Source organism: Urocitellus parryii, unplaced genomic scaffold (assembly GCF_045843805.1).
Source record: "Urocitellus parryii isolate mUroPar1 unplaced genomic scaffold, mUroPar1.hap1 Scaffold_43, whole genome shotgun sequence".
Classification (NCBI taxonomy): Eukaryota; Metazoa; Chordata; class Mammalia; order Rodentia; family Sciuridae; genus Urocitellus; species Urocitellus parryii.
Window position 1 is genome coordinate 1909781 of NW_027553833.1, and position 12963 is coordinate 1922743.

General features: G+C 38.0%; 1 pseudogene; it reads left to right on the forward strand.

The window, feature by feature from the left end:
• Window positions 1-2807: 2807 nt before the first annotated feature.
• LOC144252445 (protein ENTREP3 pseudogene) lies at window positions 2808-4510 on the forward strand (annotated as a pseudogene).
• Window positions 4511-12963: the final 8453 nt, after the last annotated feature.

Here is a 12963-nt window from a genome sequence, read left to right on the forward strand (position 1 = left end):
ATTTTTCTATATGGTCAATCTCATTGTTGTGTCTTAAATAAGAACAGATTTTTTCCCCTAAAATATAATGCATTTTACTCCCCCCCACACTTTCTCTCTTGGGTTCTAAACATCATCTCCAACTCTCCTCCTACATTCCCTTTGGACTTTGCCTCTAACCCTTTCTCCACCACATAGGAGCAAGACTTTTTCAAAAAGCACAACAGATCAAGTCACACCTCCTCTTAAAATCCCCAGTGTCTTCACATTTTTCCTAAAGCCAATTTATCAATAATTGCTGGAAGGTCTTTCAGGACTATTCCTCTGACTATAGGGACATTTTCAGAGTTGCCTTCCCTATGCCCTGTGCTTCGACAACTCTGTTGTTCTTTCAGTCCACATGTACCTATAATCCCTCCTACTCTTTACCACTCCTGCTTTTCAGACTGTAATAGAAATAAATATTTGCAATTACTCAGGTGATTATTTTCATGCACCCAACCAGACTGCAATTTCTGCAGGAGGCTAAGAATGTCTGATTTTTCTTCACCCACATCACCAGTATTCTTGGCAAGTCAGTGGATCTCTCTGCTAAGTTTAGTGACAAGTGCACAGTAAGTGTGAAGAGTATTTTCTGCCTAAATAAATAAATGAAAACTTTAAATCCAGTGAAAATCAACCAGTGGGAGTGTCATGTAATGCTATTGTTCTGTTGTTATTTCTTGTTCAGAGTTTTTCTCAATAGAGCATAGATGCAAGATGAGAAGGGAGGGCTTGGGCTGTAGAAAGGGACCATCTGTATAATGAAGGATTTTTAAATCTTGTCAAGTAATGTGGGGTTTGTCCAGGCATATCGAAGGAAGAATTAGAAGGGTTTAAGAGCAAGAACATGATGATCAGATCAGTGTTTAAGAAACTTCTGCTGCAAAATGCAAATTCGTAACTACAAAGGAAAGTCAGGCAAGAACACTTTAGAAAGCTTTTATGTAATTGATATGAGAAGCATAAAAGGGTACTGAACTCAGAAGATCTTGCATTTCTCTAATTCGCTTATCTTTCTTAATTCTTTGCTTTGTCATTAATACCTGCTCTTAGATGGCAAAAGAAGCAATCTTTTATTCCTTTTTTCTTGTTTCATCACTTACAATCTTAGAGCATTTTTTACTTTAAATAAAAAGAAACATCCCCAGAAAATACTTAGAAAAGAGAACTACAGACTTCCATGAAACCATAATGGACAAAGATAGTACCTGTCTGTTTTAGGAAGAGAACTATGGAATGAAATTAGATGTTTATTTTTGTTCAGCCTTGATTAAAAGGAAAACTGGTATTGTCGGGAGGGAATGCTATTAAATAGAGAATAAGTAACCTTTTCAAACTCAAGTTTCTTCACTGAGAAACTATTATGCAAAATAGCCTTATTGGAGGCTGATAGATAAACTTAAGGATATAGGATATTTACTAAATAAGCCAATGATTTTACTAACAAAATGAGAATCATAATTAGTTGGATAATCAAGCAAATGTTACAAGTAAACTTAAATTTTCTATGGTCAGATCACTATCATAAATCAATAACTGTATCTGTATTTTTTCATTATATGTAAATAGATAAAGATTATTTCCCTGAAAATTTGTTTTACTACATGGTATTTGGAGGGGGGGTACTGGAGATTGAACTCAGGGGCACTGACCCACTGAACCACATCTCCAGCCCTATTTTGTATTTTATTTAGAGACAGGGTCTCAGTGAGTTGCTAAGTGTTTCGCCATTGCTTAGGCTGGCTTCGAATTCATGGTCCTCTGGCCTCAGCCTCCAAAATAGCTGGGATTACAGGTGTGTGCTGTCACCCAGAACTACATGGTACCTTTACTTTGCAAAATGTTATTCTTTGTGATTATGTTTATGTAGATATTAAGTTTGAAAAAAAATATTGTTTTGATAAATCATTTACTCCAAACTCTGACTAGAGTAAATGATAACTATGATAAGTGATAACTAACTGCCAGTCTTTTTAGTTATAACTTAACACAATAGATTAGTTGTTGCTCTTTCCATCTTGAACTTATGTTCTTCAGTTTCACACACTATAAAATTTCATCATATCTTCTGATTATGAAGAAAATATTCTCTTTCATTTCCTTGTTTAAATCAAAGACTTTTGTTTTTTTAGCTGTTTTGTGTCCAAACTCAAAATACAAAACAAAACAAAAAAACTCTTCACATTAAACAAATTATGATTTCCAGTAGTAATGTTGTATAGTAAGAATAACCAAGAAAAAGCCTGGTCAGAATATAGATGGAACGATAAATGTACATAAGTTTAAAAAATCTTTCTGCATTTTATTTACCTCTGCTACTTCTTTAGAATTCATTTGACAATTAAGGGAAATTTGTCATATTTTTTTAAAAGTAATTGACAAGGGATACCTCTGGTCACACCGTTAATGAAAAGCTTAAGTTGTCTTTACTCCTTTTATTTTAAACATTACACAAAACACCACTGATGTCTAATTCCATTATATTTCTCTCCCTCCCTGTCTCTCCTGCCCAGAAAACAAAACTAGGATTTAGAGGATAACGCTAAGGTTTATAAGTTAATTTTAAGTGCATAAATTGATTTAATTTGTTAACCAAAGGTAAGTTGACATATTAGAAAACACAAATGAAATGTCACTAAATTGGAATTCAAGTAATTATAGAGGTTTTACTCATACTTTCTTCCCTCTTTGGGTATTCCTTAGACTTTTCAAGTTTAATGGACTAATTTTAATATTGAAAAAATTTAAGTATTGAGAACTAGATAATTGCATTCAGCTTCTGTCCCCCTTCATATGAGGCCGTCATGGGACTACGAGGAGACAGCCAGGCTACTCTGATTGATCCTCAGCTTCATGATGGCTCCTGTATCTGTGAGCGTGTGGCCTCCATTGTAGACGTGTCCATGGACAGTGGGTCTCTGGTGCTGTCAGCCATCGGTGACCTCCCGGGCGGCTCTAGCCCTTCAGAGGACTCGTGCCTGCTGGAGCTGCAGGGCTCCGTGCGCTCCGTCGACTACGTGCTCTTCTGCTCCATCCAGCGCAGCCGCGCGGGCTACTGCCTCAGCCTGGACTGCGGCCTGCGAGGCCCCTTCGAGGACAGCCCCCTGCCTCGGCGGCCCCCACGGGCTGCCCGCTCCTATTCCTGCTCTGCCCCGGAGGCCCCACCCGCCCTGGGTGCCCCAACGACAGCCCGCAGCTGCCACCTGCTGGAGGGCTGGCCACCCTGGGTGGGACCCTGCTTCCCGGAGCTGAGACGACGGGTCCCCCGGGGAGGCAGCCGCCCAGCAGCGGCCCCTCCCACGCGAGCCCCCACTCGCCGCTTCAGCGGTAGCTCAGGTTCCCTCACCCCACCGGGGCACCGGCCTCCTCATCCGGCTCCCCCGCCACCGCTGCTGCTGCTGCCACGGTCCCACAGCGACCCGGGCATCACCACCTCCAGCTACACTGCTGACTTCAGGGACCTTTATACCAAAGTGCTTGAGGAAGAAGCTGCCTCTGTTTCCTCTGCAGACACAGGGCTCTGTTCTGAAGCCTGCCTCTTCCGCCTCGCCCGCTGCCCTTCCCCCAAGTTGCTGCGTGCCCGCTCAGCTGAGAAACGGCGCCCTGTGCCCACCTTCCAGAAGGTCCCCCTCCCCTCAGGCCCTGCACCTGCTCACTCTCTGGGAGACCTAAAAGGAAGCTGGCCAGGCCGGGGCCTGGTCACTCGTTTCCTCCAGATGTCCAGGAAATCCCCAGACCCCACGGGCACTGGAGCTCATGAACATAAGCAGGAGCCCCTGGGGCCGGCCAGGCCGAGAAAGCCTCCACCTCCGCAGCTGTGGTGACCTGAGCTCTGGCTCCTCTCTGCGGCGCCTCCTGCCTGGCCGGAGGCTGGAGCGTGGGACGCGCCCCCACAGCCTCAGCCTCAACGGGGGCAGCAGGGAGACTGGGCTCTGACCTGGGTTTCCTGTTACACTGAACAGATCCAGATGAATACTGGGGCCACAGGTACCAGCTGGTCAGGACCAGCAGCCCCCAGCACCCTCTTGCATTGGCTGGCGCACACACACACACACAATAAAAAACCAAAAACCCGCTATATATCCCCAGAAGTGTCTCTTTCCTTCTGCCTTTGGGGCTCTGCTGCTTGCCTCTGCCCCTTTGGACTGGGAGAGCTTCTGTCCTGTGCTGCATGGGTATTCAGGCTGTCAGGGGGATGCCCCTGCTTACAGCATCGGAGGAGGAAAATTAATACACTCCCTCCAGCTCAAGAGTGACTGATTCTCAGGGGCACTCTGTCAGGGAAAAAATGTGTCCTGGGTGTTTAGGTGGAGGGGACTCTGTGCCTGTGTGATGGGGTGATGAGGTGGGCAACGAAGAGCCAGAAATCTAGGTGACCTCTCAGCTCTGCCACCTCTAGCTGCATGACCTTGGGCAAGTTACTTAACCTCAATTGCCTGATCCATAAGACATTGTGAAGATGAATGTTTGTAAAGCTCTTAACACACAAAGTAAGTCTTCAATAAAAAAAAAAAAATTGACCTAGGATTCCTTGACTGACAAACAACAGCCCATTGAGAAAAACCAAAGCTCAGAGAATTAGAGGAATTAACCCAAGATCATTTAACTAATAGTTGACAAAACTAGGACTAAAGCCATGGCCAAATATTTCACCCAGCAAGTATTACAATGGAGTACATGTAAAATTGTAAAGAATGCAAAAGGGTTTAAAATGTAAAACAGCTATCCATAAGCAATAAAATTGCAGCATCAAAATTTTTGATTTGGGGCCGGGGTTGTGGCTCAGTGGTAGAGAGCTTGCCTCACATGTGTGAGGCATGGGATTTTATTCTCGGAGGGGTTGAAGGGGAAGGGAGGGGGCATGGGGTAATTAATGATGGTGGAATGTGATGATCATTACTATCCAAAGTACATGTGTGAAGACACAAATTGGTGTGAATATACTATGTATACAACCAGAGATATGAAAAATTGTGCTCTATATATGTAATTAGAAGTGTAATGCATTCTGCTGTCACATATGAATAAAAAAAATTTTAAAAAATGAATAAAATAAAGGTCCATCAAAAACTGAATTTTTTAAATTTCTGATTTACTAAATTTCTGAAAATTAAAATATGCTTCAAGTAATTTGCTACAACCACATATATCTATAATACTCTCATGCACATATATGCATACATGTGTTCATGAATATATATGTGTGTGTGCACACACATGTATATACATATATTAAGGCAAGAGGAAAACAAATTCTTAAAACCTAACATCAAATCTGTAAAAGTATTTTCATATTGTTATTAGCAAAACAATTTATGTGAAATATGAATATATTTTAACATTAATGCTATTTTGAGAACAGCAGCTATAAATGCAAGGGTGTCTAGGACTTTCAAATGTCTCAAGATGGTTTTGACTTGCATTACAATCCATTTAACTCAGCTGCAGCATAACAGCATAACAGTCCACAACCTGACTCACAATGGAAAGTGATGATTGGAGAGGAACCTACTCCTTGAAACGGGTTGAGAGAACACCAGAGTTAGCAATGCAAAGGAAGAGAAGGAAGACCAGATGAAGGGGTAAGAATCATGAGGACCCTCTTAGATTTGTGAGAGGAGCATTAAATTGGAAAGGACTTAGGTTAAATAATGAGAAAATAGTCTTTAAATGTGAATTTTTTAAAGTCTAGGACCACAAACAATTACACAGGTTTCCATACAGTGCCAGTATGCTCACCAAGTATTGTCTCAGAGAGTTACAGAGTGAATGTAAGCAGTAACCAGTATTTGGACTAATTTCTATTTTATTCCAAAATTTAAGTTTTTTTTTCAGTATACCACCTGGTTAAGATTGTATAACTTGGCCAAATCTCACAGTAAACACAGATATATGGAAAGTACAAAATGGATATAACCTATGGTCCAGAATTCTGGCCCAGAAACACTTCACATATATTTTCCCATGAGAGCTCATAAAGCTTAAATGGTTTGTTATTATTATTTCTATTATTGTTATTACTATTATTATCATCACTGAGTCACATCCCCAGACATTTTCATTTTTGATTTTGAGACAGGGTCTCACTAAGTTACTTAGGTCTAGTTAAATAGCTGAGGCTGGCTTTGAACATGGGATCCTCCTGCATTACTCTCTCAAGCTGGGATTACAGGTGTGCACCACCATATCTGGCAAAAGTTTAAGTTTTTTGTTTTTTTAAAGAGAGAGATAGGGGGTAGATGAGAGAGAGAGAGAGAGAGAGAGAGAGAGAGAGAGAATTTTTTAATATTTATTTTTTCAGTTTTTGGTGGATACAACATCTTTATTATGTTTTTTTATGTGGTGCTGAGGATCTATCCCAGCACCCAATGCATGCCAGGCGAACTCGTTACCACTTGAGCCACATCCCCAGCCCAAAAAGTTTAAGTTTTTTTTTTTTTTTTATTTAAATGCCCCAAGGATTAAAGAATTATAGAGGTAAGAAAGACAAAAGAAATCACAAGTGAGGGTTTCTCTGCTAAGATCCACACAGTTGTAAGGGCTTTACAATGGTGGTGAATAATTGAAATGCTACATAGATTTATCTTGAGAAGTTTTCATATTTCTGGTGATCAAACTCATAGCATCCTGGTATTCTCAAAGGTGGTTTTTTTGAATTTTAGGAACTTGAGCCAGGCACGAGGGCACACACCTGTGAGACCTGGAGTTTGAGGTCAGCCTGGGAAACACAATGAATCCTGTGTCAATAATAATAATAAACAAAAAACATGATATAAAACAGTGTTTTCATAGATGAGAAATGGAACTGTAGAGCGCTAACATGACCATTAGACAGAACATCTGGGCAGTGAGGAAGGGTTTCTTGAACACTGGTTTCTTACTTGCTACTGCACCCTTTCACTCCTTCACTGATATCATGGTGCTATAGGAGTTACCCACAGTGTATGAGCTTGCAAAAGAAAGATGGAATTGACAGAGTGCTGTGCATCACTACGAGGAAATTGGAATTAGGCATCGTACACACTGCAGGCACCCCTCTCCCTCCCCATTTGCTTCTTAAGAGACTAATAAGAAAAGCTGTGTTTAATTTTACATAGTTCAATTTGTACAGAGAAAGAGTCTTTGCTGCTCTATAAATTATGGTACAAGGCTAACTGAGGCCATTTTCTAACAAAACTCAGTGACTTGGAACCTGCTAACCTCAGTAATATTAGATTATTTATTTGGTATATTTCTATTTTTTAATGTAAAAGTTTAATGTTATGAATTTTCCTCTTATAACCACCTTTATAGTGTCACAGAGATTTTGATATGTTGTAACATTATTCTTATTTACCTCTACATAGCTTTTAGTTTCACCCCTGATTTCTTCTGCTATACATTTATGATTTAATAGTGTATTTAGTCTCCCTATATCAGACTAGTATGTATTTTTTATCTTATCATCAATTATTAATTCCATTCCATTATGATCTTACAGAATGCTTGGTATCATCTCTATTTTCTTGTATTTGCTAAAAGTTGTGTTGTGGCATAAAATATGGTCTATTTTAGAAAACGTTTCATCTGCTTCTGAGAAGAATGTGAATTTGGATGTTGATGGATGAAATATTCTATATATCTCTGTTAAGTCTAAATTATTAGTTGCATTTTTAATCTCTGTAGCGTCTTTATTTTTGTTTGGAATATCTGTCCTGTGATGAGTGAGGCATGTAAATGTCACCCAGTATTACTGTGTTGCAGTCTATTTGATTCTTGATATTGAGAAGGGCTTGTTGGATGTACATAGATGCTCCATTGTTTGGGGCACAAATATTTGTGATTGTAATTGCTTATTGTTATATGATTCCCTTAAGCAGTATGAAATGAATTTTTTTGTCTCGTGTGATTAACTTTGGCTTGAAGCCCGCTCTGCCTGATATGAGAATAGAAACTCTTCTTGTTTATGAGATCTATATAAATTATATATTTTCCCTCATCCTTTCACTTTTAGGCTGTGGATATCTTTTCCTATGAGGTGAGTCTCTTGGAGATAGCATATTGTTGGATGTTGCTTTTTAATACAATCTGCCACTATATGTCTATTGATTGATGAGGTTGGGCCATTTACATTCAATGTTATTGTTGAGAGATGATTTTATTTTGTCATTTTGATTTATTTCTAGTTTTTAAGTTGAAAAAGATTCTACTTTGATTGACTATTCTTCTAGTGTAGTTTGCCCTTTCCTGGTTTTCATTTTTATTTTTCATTTCTTCTTTATGAGATATTTTATTGAGATATTTTGTAGTGCAGGCCTTCTAGTTGTGAATTCTTTTAACTTTTGTTTATCATGGGAGATTTTTATTTCATCTTCAACTCTGAAGTTTAATTTTTCTGGGTATAGTATCCTTGTATCTATTTTCTAACAGAGCTTGATATATATTATTCCAAAATCTCCTAGCTTTTGGGGTTTGGGTTGAGGAAATCAGCTGGGATCGAGACTAGTTTACCTCTAAATGTGAGGTTTTTATCTAGCAGCTTTCACAATTCTATTCTTATTATTTATATTAGGCATCCTCATGATACTGTGCCTTGGTGTGGGGCTGTTGTAAGTTTGTATAGTTGAAGGCCTGTGTGCCTCTGTATTTGATTTGCCATTTCATTCTTAAGTTTTGAAATTTTTTCTTATATTATTTTATTGAAAAGACTGTTCATTCCTTTAGTTTGTATTTCAGAGCCTTCATCTATCCTGATGAATCTTAAATATTGCCTTTTAATGTTATCTCATATTTCTTGAAAATTCTTTTCATGGCCTCTTTACGTGTTTTCTCCACAAACAACTTTATTTTCAAGATTTTACTCTTTGACTTCGTTTCCTAAAACTCTGTCTTCTGAGTAGTCTAGTCTATTGGTGATGTTTTCCATTGAATTTTTAATTTGATTTATTGACTCCTTCATTTCAAGGATTTCTGATGATTCTTTTTCAGAATACCTATCTCATTGCTAAGTGATCTTTCACTTTTTATATTTTATCTTTGATTTCACTGCTTTTATTATCTTTTACCTTGTAGATCAGTTTAACTATGAAATTTTAAATTCATTTTCTGACATTTCCTCCACTCTGTTAGCAATGGAGACTGTTATTGAGGCATTTGGGTTGTTATTTTTTTCATATTGTTTCAGTGTCTATCCATCTATTACTATGGATCTGAATCAGCAGAGTTTTTACCCTTTGACCATGTAGTATCCCTATAGATTACCAGTACTTCACACATTAGGGGGAAAAAATAATACCAACACCCAACACAAACAATATACAGCATTAAACTAAATACTTAGTTTCTATAGAAACATCCACAATAAACAGACATGGTAGGATCATCAATTGCCAACAGTAAAAACAGTAAGTAATCATGTGTTCTATCTGGCATAAATTCAAACAATAGATATCAGCTTTAACTTCCACAGCAATAATAATTGCTATAACATTAGTGGTGGGGGCCACTTAGTGTTAAAGGATGTTAAGAATAGAGTTTATTGAAAAGTAGGAAGAGATAGGTAGAAAGAGTTTGCTATTTTAAAAGGAGAATAGGGAGAATGGAGAAAAAAATAAGGTATGAAGTTTATGAGGGAGGAGAAAAATAGATGTAAAAAAATTAAAGGAAGAGTGAAATAGAGGGTAATAAAATTTAGCTGTTAGGAAAAGAAAGGAGAGACACAGAAATAATAGAAACAGACAACTAAAAACAATATCAAACAAATCCAAATACACTAATCAAAAACCCTAACCCTGAAATGACAGAGCAAGGCAAAATAACTACCTTCAAAAAATGATAGAAATGAGAAAAAAAAATATATAAATGTCCATAAAACATTCAGCACACATAATTAATTAATTCACTTTAAAAGGGGGTAAAAAGAAAAAAAGAGAGATTCTTGATGAAAAAGTTAGGAATTGTTTCCATTAGAATTAGAATTAACAGTCAATGAGGATATATATTCAGCATGTAGGCCCACCTGTCTTTCTTTCTGTTGTTCTTGAATTATGTACCTAGCACAAATGTAGGGGCTGCAGGCTATCGAACTCATAACCTTTTTATGTTGCTCGCCAAATTGCCAGTTGAAGCTCAACAATTCTCAGCTTCTCTTCTGGCAGGATAAGATAAGGTGGGGTGGGAAGTACTTTCAGCTTCACTCCCAGGGTGTAATGCTCCAGAATTCTATGGAAGGAGTTCTCAGAGGGTCAAGTTCCCAAAGGCCAAGCTTAGGTCTAGTCCTGTCCCAGGTGCTTTGTAGAGTGGTGCCTAGTATGGAGGTATTAAATCAGTGCACGTCTAAACCCCAGCAGTTGCCAATCTATACTGGGAGACTATATTCCAGGAGTCTCTCCAGGTTTACTTGTAGGGAAGGGAAGCCAATCCTTCACCACTTCTATTGTTTGCTGATACCAACTTTCCAGTCTTCCCAGGCTTAGTTCCTGAGCATAGCTGCTAGTTTAAATTTCCAGCCTGCTTTATCTGGTCCTACAAGCTGCCACATTCAAAGCAGGGTGAGAGCCAGGCTTTCCTTTGCTTTTCTGACTTGTAAATTCTCACGGGTAAAATACTTTCTGGTGCTTGTTTTCCTGTCTGTTAGGGACAGTCTAGATCATGCTATAGATGTCTGCCAGGTCCATGTATTGGACCCTGCTTGGATATCTCAGAACTTGGTTCCTGGTTCTCAGTTCCTGCAACCACTACTGCTGTGTATCCTCAAAATGGCTCCTGCCTCAGCTCTATGGAGACAATTGGGAAACATAAGGTGTCTTCCATGCACTAGTACATTGTGCAGTTCAGCCTCTGGATTAGCCTAGGGCAGGCTGCCCCTCCAATCTCAGGATTTTCCACACTAAGACTGTCCACTGTATTAGCATTTCCACTCCTTCTGTGCTAATGCCACTGCAGCTGATAGCATGTTGTCCCTCTTTCTAATTTACTGTATCCCAAATTTCTAAGTCTCTAAGGCATTCTGGATGTCCAATATTGAGTAATCTCTCTTTTACCCGCCTCAAAAAGAAGCAGTATTTCAGCTGATTGAGTCCCAGGTCACCCAGCTACAAAAAACACAGCTTCCTTTTAGTCCACCATCTTGTGGTTCCTCTCTATAGAAATGAATTCACTGATTCTAAATTTTCTTTTTCTTATTTTTGCAATAATGGGGATTGAGCATATAGGGCAAAAGGGTGCACCTAGGGGTGTTTTACCACTAAGTTTGAACCACTTCCTGAGATGGCTTTTCTTTTTTTCTTTTATTCCTCCTTCCTTCTCTCTCTCTCCCTCCCTCCCTCCTTCTCTTTCTTTCTTTCCTTCCTTCCTTCCTTTATTTCCTTGTTTCTCTCTTTCTTTTTATTTCTTTACTGAATCCTAGTGACTGGGATGATGTGTGTGTGTGTGTGTGTGTGTGTGTGTGTGTGTGTGTAGTGTATATAATTTAACTTTTTGGAAATTGTAAACTATTTTTTCTAAGTGGTTATACCATTTACATTCCTGTTATATGTCTACTTTTCATGCCAAACCAAAGATCCTGAGTCTCTATACTCAACCTTGACATTTGTACTGAATAAAAATTTGTCTACCCTATTTTCAATTCCTGGAAAAGCATCACTTTAAAACAACAACAACAAACAAAACAAAAAAACAAATACAATTGGTGGTTGAAATGCTACAGAACTTTGAAATATCTTCTTTTGTAATTCCATCTCCTCCTTGATGTTTTCTTTGCTTCACATGAAACTCATCTCTCCAACATGAGAGATTTTCCAAGATGCATATTTCCCTCTTGTTAGATGTTTTATTTTACTCAGGCTCATGATAGCATTATTTTTAAAAATTCAGAATACAGTTTGTCCTCTCTCATTTACTCCTTAAAGGATTCAGAAGCTCAAATGGACCTTAGAAACCACTTAGTTCAACCACTTTCATTTACACAATAAAGAGCAGGAGTACAGAGAGACATATTAACATGCCCAGACATACAGACTTATGGTATAGTATGATTAGAATATAAGACACCAGACTTATCCTGTGTTTTTATATTGACTTATTCCATTATCATCTCTTTTTAGCTTTTCTATTATTTTGAGAACATCAATTCACATCAATGTCAATGACTTCAGTCCTGACCTTCATGACATTTCCTTTTTTCTTTTATTTTTCACATTCATTATATCTGATGTGCAATTTAAGACAAAAATAAAAAGACATTGGCTTTCTGTTATAGGGGATTAGAATAGTTAACATATTTTCATGCTTATTTAGTCATTTCAAACAGACTTATTTTCATCCTATTAGACCTTTTTAAATGAAACTCTCAATAATTACCTTATTAAAGTTTAGTCTCTTAACAAGTTTCCCTACAAATCATTGAGAAGATATTTCTGAGGTGACATATGGAAAGATAGTGGAATTTGGAGCCAAAATAGCAGAGAGCTTATTATCCAGCTCTATCATTTATAGGCCAGGTGATCTTTGACCAGTTACTTAACATATTGGTGAATCAGTGGCCTTAATACCAAACTTGGCAAGTTGTTTTGAGTAGTAAACTTCTACCATGATAAATAGTTATATTTTTGATGTTCAAAAAAATGTCTGAGTCTACTTTTTTTGTAGTACACTGACCTATTCGTAGGGGAGATGGTTGTATATTATAATAAGTTTTCAAAGCTGTTTATAATAATTAGCATATAGCTATAAGTTTAGAAATGAAATTTTTTAAAAATTGTTTTTCCGTCAGAAAGCTTGACATTTTAAAGATTTCTGTCCCAACTAAAGCTATGGTTCTGCATTATTTTAAGAGTAATTATAAATATTTACCCAAAATATGGAAATAGCACAAAGCTACTATTTCATGTTTATCTATGTCACATGCAGGCACTAATAGACCAATCAAAGATTTCAAAGATATATGTGTATATGTAAAGAGAG